The sequence below is a fragment of the Octopus sinensis genome, linkage group LG22, assembly GCF_006345805.1.
Source record: "Octopus sinensis linkage group LG22, ASM634580v1, whole genome shotgun sequence".
NCBI classification, from domain to species: Eukaryota; Metazoa; Mollusca; class Cephalopoda; order Octopoda; family Octopodidae; genus Octopus; species Octopus sinensis.
The window spans coordinates 24,032,797-24,045,296 of NC_043018.1; the positions used below are offsets into that span (position 1 = coordinate 24,032,797).

General features: G+C 38.9%; 1 protein-coding gene across 4 annotated transcripts in view; it reads right to left on the minus strand.

Annotated features, from left to right (window-relative positions):
* LOC115223237 (inositol-trisphosphate 3-kinase homolog) overlaps positions 1-12,500 on the minus strand; it is a 70,176-nt gene that overhangs the window by 48,825 nt on the left and 8,851 nt on the right. Inside the window, exon 1 of one of the 4 annotated variants that reach the window (XM_029793731.2) lies at positions 7,086-7,198. The exons of the other annotated variants lie outside the window; for them this stretch is intronic. The gene's annotated coding sequence lies outside the window, so the exon portion shown is untranslated. Of the gene's footprint in view, positions 1-7,085; positions 7,199-12,500 lie in introns of those variants that run through there. 4 annotated transcript variants of the gene reach the window in all.

Sequence of the window (12,500 nt, forward strand, 5' to 3'; positions counted from 1 at the left end):
TGTCACACCCGTATGTCATGCTAAGGTTACATTAAAGACGTGATAAACTGCAGGATTCGTGGATAGGACATGGAACAATGTAATGACCAGTGACCTGGAAGATGGTTCACCATGTGATTAATTTGATGAATTAAATACAAATTACTATAACATCTTAATATTTATCATGCAACACAAGATACGGCCATGTTATGATAAGCTACGACACACAACAACGCCAGCTATGATACACGGATTTTCCCACTAATCGAATTCATAATTTGTAATACCTATTTTTAGCAATAAGCTATTACCATAACGATGGGTTGGGCATAAAGACAGGAACTGAACAGAAAACAGGATAGGATGTGGAACATTTTACTCAAATGCCTATTCATTTGCTAAGATAATGTGGGAACTTCCCATATTCACCCACCAATCGCATTAATAGATTGTAATAACTATTTTTAGCAATAAACTATTACCATAAAGGTTAATAAAATATCTAATGGCTTAATTACACCTGATTCTAAAATTTACATACTGACATAGGTGCAGGAGTGGCTGTGTGGTAAATAGCTTGCTAACCAACCACATGGTTCTGGGTTCAGTCCCACTGCGTGGCATCTTGGGCAAGTGTCTTCTGCTATAGCCTCGGGCCGACCAAAGCCTTGTGAGTGGATTTGATAGACAGAAACTGAAAGAAGCCTGTCGTATATATATATATATATATATAATATATATATATATGTATGTGTGTGTGTGTATCTGTTTGTCTGTGTTTGTCCCTCTTGACAACTGATGCTGGTGTGTTTACGTCCCCGTCACTTAGCGGTTCGGCAAAATAGACCGATAGAATAAGTACTTAGCTTACAAAGAATAAGTCCCAGGGTCGATTTGCTTGACTAAAGGCGGTGCTCCAGCATGGCCGCAGTTAAATGACTGAAACAAGTAATAAAAAAAAATTTTTTTTAAATAGGATTAGGGATAAATAATGGGAGTGGAACTAAAACAGGAACTGAATAGGGATAGGACATGAAACAGTGTAATGGAAACGGGAACTGGAAATAACGCCCACCCACCCACTTTTCTGATTATTACCAGGTAATTCAGGTAGTATATACATATTTATGTGTGAGTGTCTGTCTGTGTTTGTCCCTGACCATTGTTAGATAACCAGTGTTGGTATATTTACATCCCCATAACTTATCAGTTCAGTAAATGAGACTGATGGAATAAGGACCAGGCTTAATAAAAAAAATAATAAGTACTGGGGTTGATTCATTTGAACTAAAAATTCTTCAAGGCTTTGCCCCAGCATGGTCACAGTCAAATGACTGAAACAGGCAAAAGATAAAACATATATATATATACACACACACACACAAACACATACATACATGTATAGCTCTGTCTCACAAACACACGCACTCTTTCTCTCTCTCTCTCTCTCACACACACACTCTCTCTCACATACATTCTCACACACACTCACTCACTCTCTCTCTCACACACACACACTCTCACTCACTGTCACACACACACTCACACTTTCTCTCTCTCTCTCTTTCTCTCATACATTCTCACTCACACACACTCACTCTCTCTCTCTCTCTCTCTCTCTCTCTCTCACACACACACACTCTCTCACTCACTCTGTCACACACACACTCTCTCTCTCTCTCTCTCATACATTCTCACACACACACTCACTCTCTCTCTCACTCTGTCACACACACACTCACACTTTCTCTCTCTCTCTCTCTCTCTCATACATTCTCACACTCACTCTCTCTCTCTCTCTCTCTCTCTCTCTCCCTTCCCTTCAGCTGTACAATATGAATGGCAAGAAAGTTAATGACTTATACAGAGATAGTGAGTGAGAATTAATCAGACCTAGAAAGAGAGAGTCAGTAGACTATGAAGAAATAGGTATTAAGGGAGTGATCCCTACAGAGAGACAGACAGAGAGAGCAAAAGAGAGAGAGTAAAATACAGAGAAATAACAAATTAAATCAACCAAGACAAGATAGCAAACTTCAATATCACAGCATATTTTATCTGTGACTCAAGTTGTTCATTCATGTTTTTACATCCGTTTTTTCCATGCTAGTATGGGTTAGATGATACTCCATTTGTTCATTCATGTTTTCTGCATCCATTTTCCCACGCTGGTATGGGTTAGATGAAACTTGTTGAGATAGGTTTCCTGTTGCCAACAGGCAAGTGTTGGCAAAAAAATCATTCCACTGGTTCTTACAGGCTGAATGTTGTATCTACAGGATATCTTGTAATGAAGTCTCCATTTCCACTCCAGATAGAATTAATGATGATACATAGAATAGAGATTCATACACACACACACATTTACATACATCACAGACTTTTTCTCGGTTTTTTTTTTTTTGCCTGCCCACTCCACTCACAAGACATTGGAACAACCTATGGCTCTAATAGAAGATTTTGTCCACACAATGAAACTGAATTCTTAAAAATGTAGCTGAAAAACAAATTTCATGACCACTATCCAACCCATGGTAGCACGGAAAATGGACGTTAAGCGATGATGATGATGATGTCTATACCTATCAACAGAGCTATATTTATACCTTTAATAATAATAAAATCATCATCATCATTTAACATCCATATTCCATGCTAGCATGGAACCACAAAGGCCGCACCAGACTTCTGTATTGGCAAGATTTTTACAGCTGGATACCCTTCCTAACACCAATCACTGAGCAGAGTAGACTTGGTGCTTTTTACATGGCACAAGCACAGGCAAGGTCAGTTTTGTCAAGGTCTCTTTACAGTTGGATGTCTTTCCTAACACCAACCACTTTGCAGTGTGGACTGAGTACTTTTAGGTAGCACCTGCACTGACAGGGTCACCAAGTAATTGCAAGACAAAAACTTTTAAGAGGGGAGGAGGTAATGATGAAAAGGTTATAATGAAACAGATATAGGCATCTTGCTGTAGAGGGAGTACAAGGTTACCCGGCTGGAGAGAGAAAGAACAAGGATGAAGACAGAAACAGGTGTACTACCGCAAAGAAAATACACAGTTGCCCAACCTGAGGGAAAAGCAGGAGAGAGAGAGAGAGAGAGTGGAAGACCACAGGATGAAGATGGTGGCAAAATGCCAAGCATACTCACAATAATGATATCAAATTTTGGCACAAGGCCAGCAATTTAGGGGGAGGGGATAATGTTGATTACATTAACCCCAGTGCTCAACTGGTACTTAATTTACTGATCCCAAAAGGATGAAAGGCATGGCAAACTTTGACTTGTAAAGATGGATAAACTATCACTAATCATTTTGCCCAGTTTTCTAACGATTCTACCACATCACCAATAATAAAAATAGTGTGAGTGAGTATGAATGTGTGTGTGTGTGTGTGTTTGTGTGTGTCTGTGTGTGCATGTGTGCGTGTGTCAGTTGTAGAATTCATTAGAAGTTAAGTATTTCAGCATGTAGGATGCCAGGATAGGCCAGGTGCTGAACTTGCAGAACTCTGGAGTGACTTAGAGTCGTTGTTTGTTGGTTGTATGCTGTAAGTATGCACATATACACTCACACATCTATCTATATATATTTTCATCATGTTGAACTGTTAACCCCTACACTTTATTTAGCTCCCTCCATTTTTTTTCTTCTCGTCCCTTTCTGTTGAAGAGCATAAGCTTGAAACATCAAGGAATGTTCCATTCTTCCCAGATGTTGAACTAACATGTCTGCTTGTTGTTCACTCACTTGTCTTCATCTTTTGTTTTCTGTAAATTCAAACTATATATATATACACACACACACAAACACATAGATGGAGATATATATATATAGGTGCAGGTGTGGCTGTGTGGTAAGAAGCTTGCTTTTCAACCACATGGTTCTGGGTTCAGTCCCACTGCATGACACCTTGGGCAAGTGTCTTCTATTATAGCCTTGGGCTGACCAAAGCCTTGTGAGTGAATTTGGTATACAGAAACTGGAAGAACCCCACGGTATATATATATATATGTATATATTTACGTGTCTTTGTGTCTGTGTTTTTCCCCCACCGTCACTTGACAACCAATGTTGGTGTGTTTACGTCCCCTTAACTTAGTGGCTCAGCAAAAGAGACCAGTAGAATAAGTACCAAGCTTACAAAGAATAAGTCCTGGGGTCAATTTGTTCAAGGCAGTGCTCCAGCATGGCCACAGTTAAATGACAAACAAATAAAAGACTACAAATACACATAGGTAGCCAGCCCTATATAAACTGTAGATCCAATCCAGGGGTGGTTCTGAGTGTAGAGTATATATAAAAGAACACAGACACACACAAATGCGCCTAGTACACATAATATATATTGTGAAAAGCAAGTTAATATGCTTTCTTTGTTTTCTTTTATTACTTAATCCAGAGGAAAAGCAGTACCCATGGCCCTTCACAGGGTCTCCAAATCTCGCAGGAAGTAGGGAGAGAAAGGTAAGGGGGGGGGGAAAGTATCTTCAAACCAGATGCTAAACCTAAATGTGTGCAACAGAGAGCATTTCATTAAAGTAACCCAAGAACCATTATGATGATGATGATGACGACGATGGTGGAGGTGGTGGTGTTGTTGTTAAAGTGATAGATTAAATCAACAGCTTAATGAAATGATAATTAATCAATAAAATTATAATTATTTGAAATTCTTTGAATACGAAGGAGTAAACATTAACAATAATAAAAATGTATCTGACAAGATACAAGGGAGAGAACTGCGACATTTCAGTTGATTAAAAAATGAGGTTACGCAAAGGCAGGTTATTGAGTGTGATGTTTGGTAGCTATGATGACAGTTCCAGATATGCTTAACCCTTTAGCCTTTAACCCTTTAGTGTTTAAACCGGCCATACCAGGCCAAAATTGTCTTCCTGTTATATGCACAAACCAGCCAGCTCTGACCTCTCACACCTACCCTACAAAGTCATTCTAAAAATAGACAGGGACATCATCAAAATCTCAAAGTTACAAGATGCTGTACAATTAATTTAAAACAATGTAATTAAACAGGCTTTACATTTGACAGAGTAATCTGAATGCTAAAGGGTTAAACCAGCCATATCCAGTCCAAATATTCTACCTTGTCTATATGTAAACTGAACAGGTCTGGCCTCTTGCAATGTCATCCTAAAACTAAACACTCAATTATTGAAATCTCAATGCAAGACTATGCCCATCTACATGTTGCACAAAGAACGCTACTACTACATAGCTTTATGTGCTTCAAGATTCAGTTTCTAAAAAGAAATACATGCATACATATGCACACACACACACACATGTTGCTTGACAGTATGAAATCAATTTCATTTCTCATTCTGTCTTCAAGACTATTCCGTGTCCATTTTCTAGCACTTCTTTTGCCAAAAATGGTATTTTCTATTCTCATTGTTTCATATTATGTAAATTCAATTTGTCTTTTTCCTCTTTCATTTCTTACCCCATACCCATATTTTCCAGTAACATTTTCACTTTTATAATTCTTAATGCCCGCTTTTGTATTAAAATTCCCATTCACTAAAATATGGTTCACTTTCTCTTCTTTGAAGGTACCATCAAGCTGCCTGTAAAGCACTTCACTTTCTTCATCATCATAGCCATTAGTTGGATTTACTTCGATAACATTGATTTTGCAATTTTTGTTCAGCTTGTCAATGGTTTTGACTATCTGCTCATTTTGCGGGCACATCATATTTTTGTCTCTACATCTCAAAAGTAGAAAGATAATGAGAAAATGAACGAGAAAAATTATAAAAGATACTTCACAATGACCATCTGTACTCTCCGTAAATAAGAAAAGGTTTTGTGGTTTGTATAAATATTTTATAAATTTAGTTAGTCACTCGGAGCTTGGAGCAGCCTTGCAATTCGCCAGATCCTGTCAAACCGTCCAACCCAGATCGAGTATCATCTAACCCATACCAGCATGGAAAAAACGGATGTAAAAACATGAATGAACAACTTGAGTCACAGATAAAATACGCTGTGATATTGAAGTTTGCTATCTCGTCTTGGTTGATTTAATTTGTTATTTCTCTGTCTCTCTGGGGATCACTCCCTTAATACATATTTCTTCATAGTCTACTGACTCTCTTTTTGCCAGCATCGAAAACAAACATTAAATGATGATGTGGTTAATAACATTTCCAGCAATATCCATATTTAGCAAAAAATCCCACACCTGCTTCATTTTTATATTCTTTTTTACCTTTCCAGAAAAATTATGTGTCTATCTGAAACATGGATCACAAACAAGAGCACTGAAAATAATTTAAAGCCATGGAAAGGAGGATGCAGAAGATTAGGAAAATCGGAAAGTGGGGAAACGATAGGATAAGAGTGGCAACAACTTTAATGGACATTACATGGAAAATAAAAACTCTGAAATGGTATTTTGCAGGACATGTTTAGAAGAAAAGATAATATATTTCTTTACTACCCACAAGGGGCTAAACACAGAGGGGACAAACAAGGACAGACAAACGGATTAAGTCGATTACATCAACCCCAGTGCGTAACTGGTACTTAATTTATCGACCCCGAAAGGATGAAAGGCAAAATAGAAGGAACAGAAAATTGACAGAGTGGACACCATGTTCAGAGAATAGGAGAGGAAGACCATGCAGAAGTCAGAATGAAGGCTTTGGTAAATTCTTTGGCTGGGACTCAAACATGGATGGAGAAAACATGGTGGTGGTTGGTGGTGGAGAGAACTTACTAAGGCATTCCTCCAGCAGTGGACTGAACATGTGCTATACACACACACACACACACACTCATTATACATATATATTTCTTTTACGACCCACAAGGGGCTAAACACAGAGGGGACAAACAAGGACAGACAGACAGATTAAGTCGATTATATCGACCCCAGTGCGTAACTGGTACTTAATTTATCGACCCCGAAAGGATGAAAGGCAAAGTCGACCTCGGCGGAATTTGAACTCAGAACGTAACGGCAGACGAAACACCGCTAAGCATTTCACCCGGCGTGCTAACGTTTCTGCCAGCTCGCCGCCCTATATAAGTTTACATCAAGTATTCTGTGGCTGCATTGTTCTCTTACCTGTTGTATCCTGTTGAGTGAGACAATATATACAGGTTGTTTGATACATAGTAAAAAAGCAAAATGAAACATTTTAAAATCACAACTATACACTCCCTGTGACAGAAGATTGTGCGTGTGAGAGAGAGAGAGCCAATATATGAGTGTATAAAAGAGAAAGAAATGGAAATATGTGTGAGAGAGTTAGTGTGTATGAACCATGTATGTGTGAGAGAAATATAAAACCTGTGTGTGAGGAAAAAGATAGGAAGAGAGGGGGGAAAAGCTAGCATGTATGTGTGAGAGAGAAGGGTTGAAAGTCAGTGTAGGTATGTGAGAGACAGTATATGCACATGTGTGAGCCCATGTGTGTGTGTATGTGCAAGAGAGAGAGAGAAAGAGCAATACAGAGAGTGTGTGCATGTTTGTATGAAAGACAAAGAAAACTAGTTGTATATATGTGGGGGAAAAGAGAGAGAGAGAGAAAGTATGTGATTGTGTGTGTGTGTGTGAAGGGAGACAGAAAGGAGGTTAGAATACATGAATGCCATCTTTTTTTTATTTAGCCCAGGTCAGTCCCAACTGAGCAGACCTATAATCAAAGGCATTCCAGCTATGAGCGTCCCAGGCTTTTTGCAGACATAATGCATATGTAATTTAAAAAAAAATTTTTTACAAGACTTCTGACTCTGATTCCAAGGGAGCACAGCTGGTATTTCTAGCAACCATTTAGAGACTCTCTGTGTTTGACTGTTCAGCAAGGTGTTGTGTTACGAGATTTGGCACAACAACCCAACATTTGACACCAACAGTGATGCAATCCTGGGTCAGTAAGAAATCCCCTTAGGCAACCCACCAACCCAATTATCACAGCAATAATCTCTTAATTTCATGATGGTGGTGGGGTGGACAGTGGAGGTGTGATAGTGAGGAGTGGAGAGTAAGAGGCTTGATGGTGGGGGACGTGGTGGGGGGGTGATGAAAGGATGAGGGTGAGGTGGGTGATGTTAGAGGGATGAGGGTGGTGGTAGTGCTGGTATGATAGCAGGGGGGGGCATGATGGTGGTGGGGTGATGGTGAAGAGGGTGGTGGTGGTGGTGGTGTCAATAAGGATGGTAGATGTGACAGTGGTGGTGGGGGTGACAGAAATGGCAGCAGTGGTTGGGGGTGGGGGGGGCAATAGGGTGGGATGATGGCGATGGCAGTGATGGTGGTGACAGTGATGGAGGGAGTGGAGTGATGGGGAGGATGGAGGAAATGGGAGGGGATGTAGTGAGAGAAGTAGGGGGTGGAGATAGTGATGGTTGTGGTGTCAATGGATGTCAGTGGTGGTGGTGGTGGTAACAATCTTTAGTAGTGGTAGCCAAAACAATGATAATGGTGGTAGCAACAATCATAGTAGTTGTAGTAGTGATGGCAGTGGTAGTGGGGGGGGAGTACCAATAGGTCCTTATCATGATAATAATGGTGATAGTAACAATGGTAGTAGTAGTAGTGGTGGTGGTAGTAGTAGTAGTAGTAGTAGTTGTAGTAGTTGTAGTAGTAGGGTTGGCATTGTGACAGTGGTGGTAATGGTGTGGAGGTGATGGTATTTGTTGTATTAGTGGATAATAGTGATATCATTGTGGTGGTAGTGGTGACAGTAGTAGTAGTAGTAGTAGTAGTGGTGGTGATGGTTGTGGAGAAGGTAGTGGTGTAGGAGAGAAGTGTGAGTAATAATGGTGGTTGTCATGATACTGATGATGGTAACAATTGTAGCAACAGTGGTGGAGGTAGTAGTAGCAGCAATCATGGTTTTTGTGGTGGTGGTGGTGGTGGTAGTAGTAGTAGTGGCAATAGTGATGACCATCAACAGAGAGAGAGAGAGAGAGAGAGTGGGGAAAGGGTCGCAGAGGGAGAGTAGGGGGTCCACAACAATGTGTTTGTGTGGGTGGGGGGGGGTGAGCAGCAAGGCCTAATTAGATAAAAGATACTTTACAAGGAGGAGAGATAACAGGATGCAAGATGACAAACAAGAATAACTTGAGTTATGTACAATATATTTGAATGTGTGGAAGGGACATGCCCCCTGGGTATATAAAGTAGACAAAAACCCTCCTACTCACACTAAGGCTATCTTTTATCTTTCACTTGCTTCAGTCATTGGACTGCGGCCATGCTGGAGCACCACCTTGAAGCATTTTAATCAGATGAATCACCTCTTTTTCTCTTTTTACTTGTTTCAGTCATTTGACTGCGGCCATGCTGGAGCACTGCCTTTAATCGAGCAACTGTATGTGTGTGCGTGTGTGTGTGTGTGTGTGTGTGTTTATGAATTTGTTTTGCAAGATTCCTGATGTGAAATCATGTCTAAACAGTCAAGGAGGAAACACGTGGATAGAAGAGTTGCTGAAGAGGTCACAGGTGTGTGACGAAAGATTTCCTGACAATGGGTACAAGTTAAAATAAGAATAATAATAAACAAGTAAAGAAATGAATATATATTGAGTGTTTATTTGGCAAGAAATAAAAATGACTTTCCCAAAATATATCAGGTCATTAAGAATGAAATGTCTAATTTTGGACTGGAAGTTTATTTTATTTATCCCAACAAAAAGCAATGCACCAAAATTATCGACATAATTTTGCCATTTTATCAGTAGCTTATTTATGTTAGCAGCGAAGAATTCTGGAGAGCAAAGTGATCTGGCAAAGTTTCTACAGCTGGTTGGCATTAGGAAGGGCATCCAGCTGTAGAAACAGCCTTTCGTGATTTCATCACATCATCATCATCATCATCATCATCGTCGTTTAACATCCGCTTTCCAAGCTGGCATGGGTTGGATAGTTTGACTGAGGGCTAGCAAGCCTGAAGGCTGCACCAGGCTCCAGTCTGATCTGGTTACTCCATACATGACAGGCTCTCACACAGTTTCTGTCTACCAAATTCCCTCATAAAGAATTGATGAGCCTAGGGCTATAGCAGAAGATACCTCCACTACCACTAATACCACCCTGTGTGTGTGTGTGCACGCGCGCATGCATACGTATATATCATATAATATTAAAAAAAGGTAAAGACCCCCTTCAGTCATGAATGACCATGGGATTGCACCCAGAAAGTTACCCTCCCAGGCATAAGTCCAGATAAGATTGATCATGGAAGACCAGCAGTCACCCATGCATACCAGCCTCCCCTCTCCATGCCACCGATGTCATCCAAGAGAAAAGTAATGGCCAATACATCTTGGCACCAATGATGTTGCAGCTCATTACCACAGATGAGTGAACTGGAGCCACATGAAATAAAATGTCTTGCTCAAGAATACAACAACACAGCTCAGTCCAGAAATTGAACTCACTACCTCATAATTGTGAGCCCAATACAAACCACTGATCTATGTGCATCACACCTAAGGTGCCACAGAGTGGTGCTGAACCCCAAACTATATAGTAGCAAAGCAAACTCCTTCATTAAATGAGGAGTTGAAACCACATGACATAAATAAGTCTCTGAAATGCATTAAACATTCTGTTTTAAGGACAAAGTTAGGGCTATCATTAGAGCTTAAGGGATCCCAGTTTATTTTACTGATCCTTAAGAGATCCCAGTTTATTTTACAAATTAGTTGTTATTCCTTTTGTGACCATATTTTTGGCCTTTGTTTCAATTAATTTAAATTTTGGCACCAGGCCAGAAATTTTAGGGGAGCAGTTAGCTTAATTACATCAATCCCACTGTTCAACTAGTTCTAATTTTATCGACCCCAAAAGAATAATTTGAACTTGGAAAGTATAAAAATTCTGCCAGCTCACCACCGAACATTACCTTAATAATGACAAAATTGTTTTACTAAATTCTTCATATTTTAAAAAAGAACTGAAACAAAGCCAGTGTCTTTCCACAGCATTAAAATGTCTAAATTAGAACTTCCCATCAAAATTTCATGCTAATTTATGTTCCAAACACCAGCTTCTTAATAACAAAGTCATCTTAGAAATTCTTTGTTTTCAAAATTAATTGCAACAAAAGCAGTGTATTTCCACAGAAATATGGTAATGAAAGGGTTAACGCTAAGAAACAATGGCTCACTGCCTAGGAAAAGGTATTCAAAGTTAGTTTATATAGCTTCTGGTAGGTTTAATAAAGCAACAAATTTTTAACACACAAAACGCAGCAGTTTTCTAAACAATTATTCTGGGCTGAACATTTGATGTAGTAACGTTGCGTAAATAACACTGACTGTACACTTTGGAGTTGTGTTCAAACCATTCAATAATGAAATGAGCCTGGAGTTTATCATAAAACAACATTTAGGGGAGATTTATTCCACGAAAAGGAAACTACAGGTACCTTTATGAATGGCAGAAATGTTTCTTGGACAAGATGAGTAAACGAAATTACCAATTGAGAATATGTATGATGAAGGTGACAGAAACAAGAGTAAGATGAAAGGTAAAGAAAATGGTATTCAAAAAACAGTCATACCTTTTTGTGTGTGTCCTGTACACCTGTAGACACTAATATTGCTAAGTGTTGTTTGGAAGTAACAAAATTCTTCAGTTTAGTTCAACAGAGCCATAATTATTTCTCTGCATCAACTCAGCACTAGCAAATTCTAACTAGCTACTTACAAGATATTAAGCCAGTATATGAAGCAAAATCAATTGGTTCAATGCTTTGGGACCACTGTGATTTTTATCTTAGCAATAAAAATGATTCTTTAGTAGAAATTGATGAGGAGAGAAGCCTTGGAAATACTGATTTGGAACAACAGCTTCTTCTGATAGAATTTTTAAATTCTAGTTTGTTGCATCACTTGTTGTATGGGACAATATATATTCTTTTAAGTAACCCTTGTAAGCAGGCCACTACAAAGTAATTTAAATTCAGTTACTAAACAATTACAAGTGACTAAGTATAACCTTCTGCACAGCTGGTGTGCGATAAGGGCTTTCAACAAGTTTTGATAAATATTATTGAGGTTGTATGGGAACAAGAGATAGTACAAAACATTGAGAAGAAATATGTTAAAATAGGAGAAACAAACAGCAGATTGAATGAGGCCCAAGATTTAAAACAGAAATTCAAACCAGTAATGCTGTCTTAAACCCTTTGGCATTCAGATAACTTTACCAAATATAATGCTTATTTGTTTACATTCTTCTGAATTATTCCTGCATCATCTCATAACTGAGATTTCAATGATGTGATTATTTTTAGAAGACAGTGTAGGACAAGAGTGAGAGGCTGGATATGGCCAGTTTGAATGTAAAACAGGTTGAGTATTTTGGCCAAATATGGCTAAAGAGGCAAACATGGCTTTAAATTCTGTTGAGAGATTCCAACACACACAATGGTATTGTTTCTAATTTGGTTTCCTAAATGACTTACATATACAGCATTAAGAAAATATCTACTGTAAATATATCTGACCCCTTTCCTTAACTTATTTC